Source organism: Aptenodytes patagonicus, chromosome 13 (assembly GCF_965638725.1).
Source record: "Aptenodytes patagonicus chromosome 13, bAptPat1.pri.cur, whole genome shotgun sequence".
NCBI lineage: Eukaryota > Metazoa > Chordata > Aves > Sphenisciformes > Spheniscidae > Aptenodytes > Aptenodytes patagonicus.
In genome coordinates, this window is record NC_134961.1 from 7405516 (window position 1) to 7412017 (window position 6502).

Below are 6502 nucleotides of genomic sequence, written 5' to 3' on the forward strand. Positions count from 1 at the left end.
GAGGAAAAGCCCTTTGGGACAAGGAAGAGAGAGCACTGGAACCAGCATAAATAGCTTAGTAATAATACTAATGATAGCACTTAGCACATAGGCAGCAGTTTGCAGAGCAGAGCGCTTTACAAACATTAATTAGTGCTGGTAGACAGTTCAGCGATGTGGTTCCCCTTTTGCCAACTATGAAGAGCAGAGAACTGACCATCTGCTTAAATCCTTTTCAATTTAATCCTGGGGCATTCCTAGGAAAATCCTGAGCCCGTTGCAGCATCGGATGAAACCGCCCGAGCACGCACAGGCCCTTCAGACCTTCTCGGAGGGCGGCAGACGCCAAGCATCTCGGGAGAGGGATGTTTTGAAGGGTGTTGGTGGCTGCGGGTTGCGCCCTGGGCGCCGAGCTGGAAAACACGGGGCGGCTGTTTTCCACGTCGATAAATACATGTGCTGTAGCCAGAGCGCTGGTGGTTTCCCTAAAGGCACGTTGTGTTGCTGGAGCTTTTGGGGTTTGCCAGCTGGGGATGGAGGGTTTGTCTGGGCTCCTCTCGCCCTTTGCTGGTCTCTGCTTGACCTGTGGCAGTTTTGACGACCTCTCAGGACACCCAGTTCATCAGCAAATGTTAAAGCAGCTGCCAAGAACGGTTGGGGCGAGTCGGTTGAAGCTGTACCCGGGGCTCAGCCCTGCGCGGTGGCTGTCCCGGCCCTGGGGACACGCGTGGCTGACACTGTGGGCACCAGACACGGCAGCCGAGGATGCCTGGTACTGAGATAAGCTAAAATGGCTTAATTTAGGGTTTCCAGTGCTTTTTTCTTTAAAGATACCTGCTGTGTATTACACAGCAAGCAACACCCCCGCAACACACGCTGCAGCAGGGTTTTGCTAAGGATGGGGGTCAGGGCTGGGGTCTCAGCCGAGGGGCTGGAAACAAATTTAACCCCAGCACGAGCTGGACGCAGGAGCAGCACCCCAGAAAAGTCCTGGGGGAAATGCAGATATCGCAGGGGGTCAAGCCGGGAGGGTGAGCGGCTGCAGGCGGCAGCCGGCCGGCGCTGGCACGGCTCGGTTGGAAGCAAAGCTGCTGTCGCACCTTGAGACGGCAGTGCAAACGGTGTGCGGGGCGTGCAGCCGTGCGTGGTGTTTTTCTGCAGCTTTCACTCACTCCATGGATAATTTGCGGGCAGGAAAAGAGGTAGATGAAAACATGGGGGATGGGAAAGGCCAGCCCTCCCTCAAGGAAATCCCCTTCCACTTCAGCAGCAGAAAAACACGTTTGTCTACTCTTAAGGTAATATTGAAACCTGCAGCCCTTTCCCAAACACTGCATTTAAATTTCCCAGTGCATATGAACTCATCAACCCTACAGATGGAAGGGCCTGCTCAGCTACAGCACTGACTAGTTTATTAGGATTAGTGGCTTTTTTTGTTAGGTATAGTTTTAAAAGTCTGTAATGATGGAATTTTTCCTCCTCTCTGGGCAGATGGGTCCTAAAACAGAGCGTGGAGGAAAGGGTCAAGTAGGGCTTGCAATGAATTTTATTTCTTCTCCAGACAAAGGAGCTCCCGAATCACTTTGTCCCTGACTGAGCACACCACGTATCTTGCTTAAATCCCTTACTGAGCTGAGCTGGACTTGCAGCTGCATTGCAATTATGCAGATGCTTAAGTGCTTGGCTAAATCGGGGCCTCCCACCCCCTCACCATCTCCAGGGCCTTTGCAAATTATCCCCCAGCCCGGCCACATTCTGGGTCCAGGATGGTGCAGACGGTCCAGATCAGGCTGATCTCAGCAAGATCCTCTGAGCTCAGGTTCAAGCTCGCCCCGCGCAGCTCGGGCTCTCGCTCGGTTTTGCCCTGCGGATGGTTTCCCCGGGCAGCTCACGCGTCCTGTCTCCACACCAGGTTGCCTTGTTAAGTGTCTGATTTTAATTTCTCTCAGTGAGGAGCTGGGCCCAAGCAATTACATAATAACGAGCTATTCATCCAGAGGGAGAGCGCGGATCTAGGTTAATTGGTCTGACAATTGAACCCAATCCTTTCCGGTTTTGCCCAGTTTTCCTTATTTTTCACTCCTGCACAATATCTGCAAAGCTCTCAGCCTCGTTAATTAAGAAGGTAGCTTCACCCCGAGGGCTGTGTTGTTCTCCCCTCCCTCCTTCAAAAGCAAGAATAGAAAAAGCAGCAAGAATTAGCTAGTTTGGGATGAAGCAACCACCTCTGAGCAGGACGGAGCCGGTTGGGTCTGACGGGGGTCAGATCGCGTCGAGCTGCTGCTGTTCTCCTGGGCTTTGGGGAAACAATGCTGCACGGCGAAAGCAGGTGCTGTACCAGAAACGCTCCTCCCGGCACGTTCGACATGTTCGATAGACTCATCGCAAAGCTGGGCGGCGCAGAAAACAGCAGAGTTCCTAGGGCTGGCCGGGTGCTGGGTCATCGCCAGGGCTGCAAACCTGCAAATTTTGGGGGAGAGAGGCAAGAGGGTTTATGGCTTCTTGGGAACATGCAGCCCTAAAGTTTCGGGCACTTCTGAAACCCTTTTAACCAACAAGCACCGCTGCAAAAGCCCCGTGCGTGGGGATCTGATGAGAGGGGGATGCTGGAGTCCGGCATCGTGCCCCGAGGCCATGCCAAGCGGAGCAGAAATGAAGCTTTGCCCTTTTTCGTGGACTCTTTGTGGTGTCTATTTATGAACCCCGTCACAGAGCTGGGCCCTGACCCGTGCCGACTGGGATGGGACACTCGCCTCCCTGTTTTCCTATCACCCATAGGTGTGGGCAGTCCCAACCCCATTATACGTGAAGGAACTATAACGTATTTTGTGCCTCCATTTTCATAATCTGAAAAGTCGTGAGTAACCCAGAGATCGATTTTGGACCAAGGAGGTGCCGGACCGGCGAGGTTTATAGTCAGACGTGCTTCCTTGCAGGCTGCTATGTTTTGCAGAGAATAAACTGGCATCTGCAGAGAGGAGCCCCATTGCAACGGTGAAGCGGTCCCACCACGGCAGCACTTGTGTCCTGAGCTGCAGCGAGGGGCTGTGCCCGGCTGGGTTGCGGCTGCCGCTTGCACCAGTGCCCGTCCCCAGGAGCCAGCGCGGGAACACTTTCCCCATGAGAAAAAAGGATGTGTACAAGATGCATGAGCAGGAAGCATGGCCGTGAGACCACGCTGCTGGGCTGGAAAGGGAAAATCTTTTATAAAATGGGCATCCAAGGCACGAGTTTGCTTTTCCAGAAGCTGCGGGGAGCCAGGGGGGTCTGGGACCGAGAGCAAAGGCGATGCCTGCAAGAGGAAGGGGTGGCAACACCTGAAAAACTTCAGGGACCTGCTCCCTGCGATCCTTCCTCCGGGCTGATGGAGTCATTAGCTGGCGTGGCTGTAACTGGGAGGGGAAGCAAGCAGGGCCCTCCGGCAGGACGGGGCACGGCTCGCCCCCAGCAGCCCCTGCCGGGTTGGGGTGATGAGCCAGGTGGTTCCCAGCCGGTGCCCGGCCAAAAGCCTCGTGCAGGTGGGCACGGTGCCGTAAAGGGTAACACGGGTGCCAGCGATCCCGGCCCTGCCGGGGTGGAGAGCTGGCTGAGAGCAGGCACCGGCTGCCGCCTGCTCCCAGCTGGTGTGTTCAGCAGCGATACGGCGGTGATGGCACTGAGCCTCGCTTGGGTGGCACCAGCACTGTGTGCAGGGGGTTTTGCAGCACCAAGTGCAGCAGGTCCCTGCCTTTCCCATCCCTTCGCCTGGGAAGGACTCGCCCCGTGCAGCATGAGCTGCCCCCTGTCCTGGTGCATCCCCCAGCAGATGCAGTGGGGCCCCCCTCGCCTTCCCATTACTAAACAGAGGCCAATTCCCGGCATCCGCAGCTGCCCCCGCTGCGTCTCTCGGCACCCTTGGGAGTTTCCCCAAGTCCGCTGGCGTTTTGGAGCCGTCCCCAGGAGCTGTTGGATGACTCACCGCCGTCACCGCCGTCACCGGCGGACGTGCAAGCATTGAAGGCAGCGCAGGTGCTGCCCAGCTGGGGCTCCCACTGGGCTGGCATGATGGAAACGCACCACGGGCACCAAGCAGGTCACAGGGGACCTGTGGGGCTTTGGGGACAGGCAGCTATGTTTCCATAGACCCTCAAGCGCTCTCACCCGATATCTCACTAACAGCCTTTCAGTTGCTGCTGTTAATCTCCCTTTTCTGGATCTCTGGAGCCGGGCGCAGCTCTAGTCCTGCTACCTGGGGATGCTGAATGCAGACACGGGGGTTTGGGCTGGGCTTGACCCAGACACAGCCACAGCAAGTTTCCCCCAAAGCCTGGCAAGTTAGAGTTTAAAATAGTATATATCCAGGGTGAGTCTGTTCTGGAAGAGGAGCAGCACCACGTCCCCAAGGCACCCCTCTCCGACCCGGGAGCATTGCTGGCACCCACCAGGCGAGGAGAAGCAGGTGGGCGAGGGAGCTGGGGATGGGGACAGGCTCAGACCCATCGAGGGTGGCTGTGGGAGCTGAGCAAGCTCAGCTCCATGGGTGTCTGCCCATGGGGTGGCCTGAGACCAGTGTCCTCCTCTATGATGGGTATTTATGGAGCTGGATGGGATCCCTGGAGCCCTTGTGTCTGTGCCCCGGTGGCTGCAGGACACCAGGGCTGTACGAAATTGTGCTCAGACCCTTCCCCTGGCTGCATCCCCGCTCCGGGACCGTGAGCTCCAGGAACCTACGAGAAGGAGCCGCTGACGGGATGTTGCTGGCAGGTTTGGTGGTTGGTGGGAATGGCAGGCAAGGTGGCCTCATGCTCGGGGTTGCCGGTCACGGCGGTGTGCATGGGCATGGCCGGTTTTCGGCAGCCGCAAGCCCCAGCCCTGGATCGCCCATGGGCCCAGCCCCGGGGAGGTGGGGAGAAGGTGGCAGGCTCACGTCTAAACACAACACGTTCCACAAGCGTGTTTGTTAACACAAATTAACATTTTGCAGGGTCTTTGCCAGGAAGATGGGCTTAACGTGTGTGGAGCCTTGAAGGACACAGGAAAGCTGATGCAGCCCATCACCGTGGGCTCTGATCTGGCCTCCCCAGCACTGCTGGGGCAAGGGAAGCTTTATTCCTCTCTGGGGAGCGCATTGCTTAAGTCCTTGTGTACAAATAGAGAAGCAAAGCTCATTAATCCGACCAGGAGGGAAACGATATCATGGTGCTGGGGGAGAAGGGGAGGGCGAGAGGAAACCACCAGAAACCTCCTCGGGTCTGCCTGCCCTCGCCACCCGCGGCTCTGCCCCCGGCTCTGCCCTCCACAATGGGCTCCGGCTTCAGGGTGAGCGGGAGGAAAAAGCAAAATAACGGCCCAGGTCCTTGGGGGATTTCGGGCTTGCAGGGACAGGATGAACAGTCTCAGCCCTGGGAGAGCCATGGGGTCCCAGGGGAGAGTGGGGGCAGAGCCGAGCAGGGAGGAGTGGAGGAGGAGGAGGGACGCCCTGAGTTGCCGGGGGCCTGCAGCCTGCATTTTTTCCAGGGATATTTTCTATATGAACCCTATAGACCCCCAGTTCCTCTTCCAACCCACAAGTTTTTCATGCTTTTGCCCATCTCATTCTCTGCCCCATCCTGCTGGGGGGGAGTGAGCGAGCGGCTGCGTGGGGGCTTAGCTGCTGGCCAGCGCCATGCCAGCACATTTCCCCAGCGCCTGCAGCTGCAACTGCTTTCTCGGTACCCCATGGTGCTCCAGTTGGCCCTGGGTAAGCTGTGCCCCCCAGGCTGCAGTGCCCAGCGGGAGGGATGCGGAGGGCATTGGGAGCCCTGGCTGGGATAACCAGGAGGTCTGAGGGCTGGAGGGAGGACTGGCCTTGTGGCCAGAGGAGCCGGATCCTGCTCTGCGGCCGGGCTGGCAGCTGCACGCTCCCACATGCGATCGCACAGTCCCCTCTAGTGGATATTTCTCCTGCATCGACACGGCTGTCCTGCCCACGGTGTGCGGGCAGCGCTGGGCTCCAGACCCTGGCCCCAAGCAGTGGCCCCGGTGCACCATCCTGCTCCTCTCCCAAAATCGGGCAGGGTGGCCCTGCAGAAGCAAAGCCCCGTCCGGCTGCCGCCGTGGGCTGAGCCATCGCTGCCTCCGCTCCTTCCCCTCCTGTGTATTTGGGTGACTCATCCTCCCGCCGTCCCCTGCCCTGGCTCCGTCCCACACCACCCGCCACCCTTGCGTCAGGGCTGGCCCCGACCGGCCCCTGCAGCCCTTGCTCTCCCCCTTCGCCGGGCTTTGCACAACTCGGAGTTATTTGGGCATCAGCCAACGTGAGAAAGAGCTAACGAATACCCATGCGGTGACAGCTTCCGAGGGATCCAGGCGCGAGCATCGCTTGCTCCCACCCTGTCGGGTCCTGCAAGCTTGGTCCAGCTTGGACCGGGGTGAAGCGGGCTGCTCTTGGGGTGAATTCCCTAAGGGATTTGGGTGCTCGCACCCCCACCCCGCTCCCAGCGGCTGAGGGGTTTCACGTGGTGGCTGCGCCGGCTGCCGGGAGGGCACCCAAACCTCCCAGAAC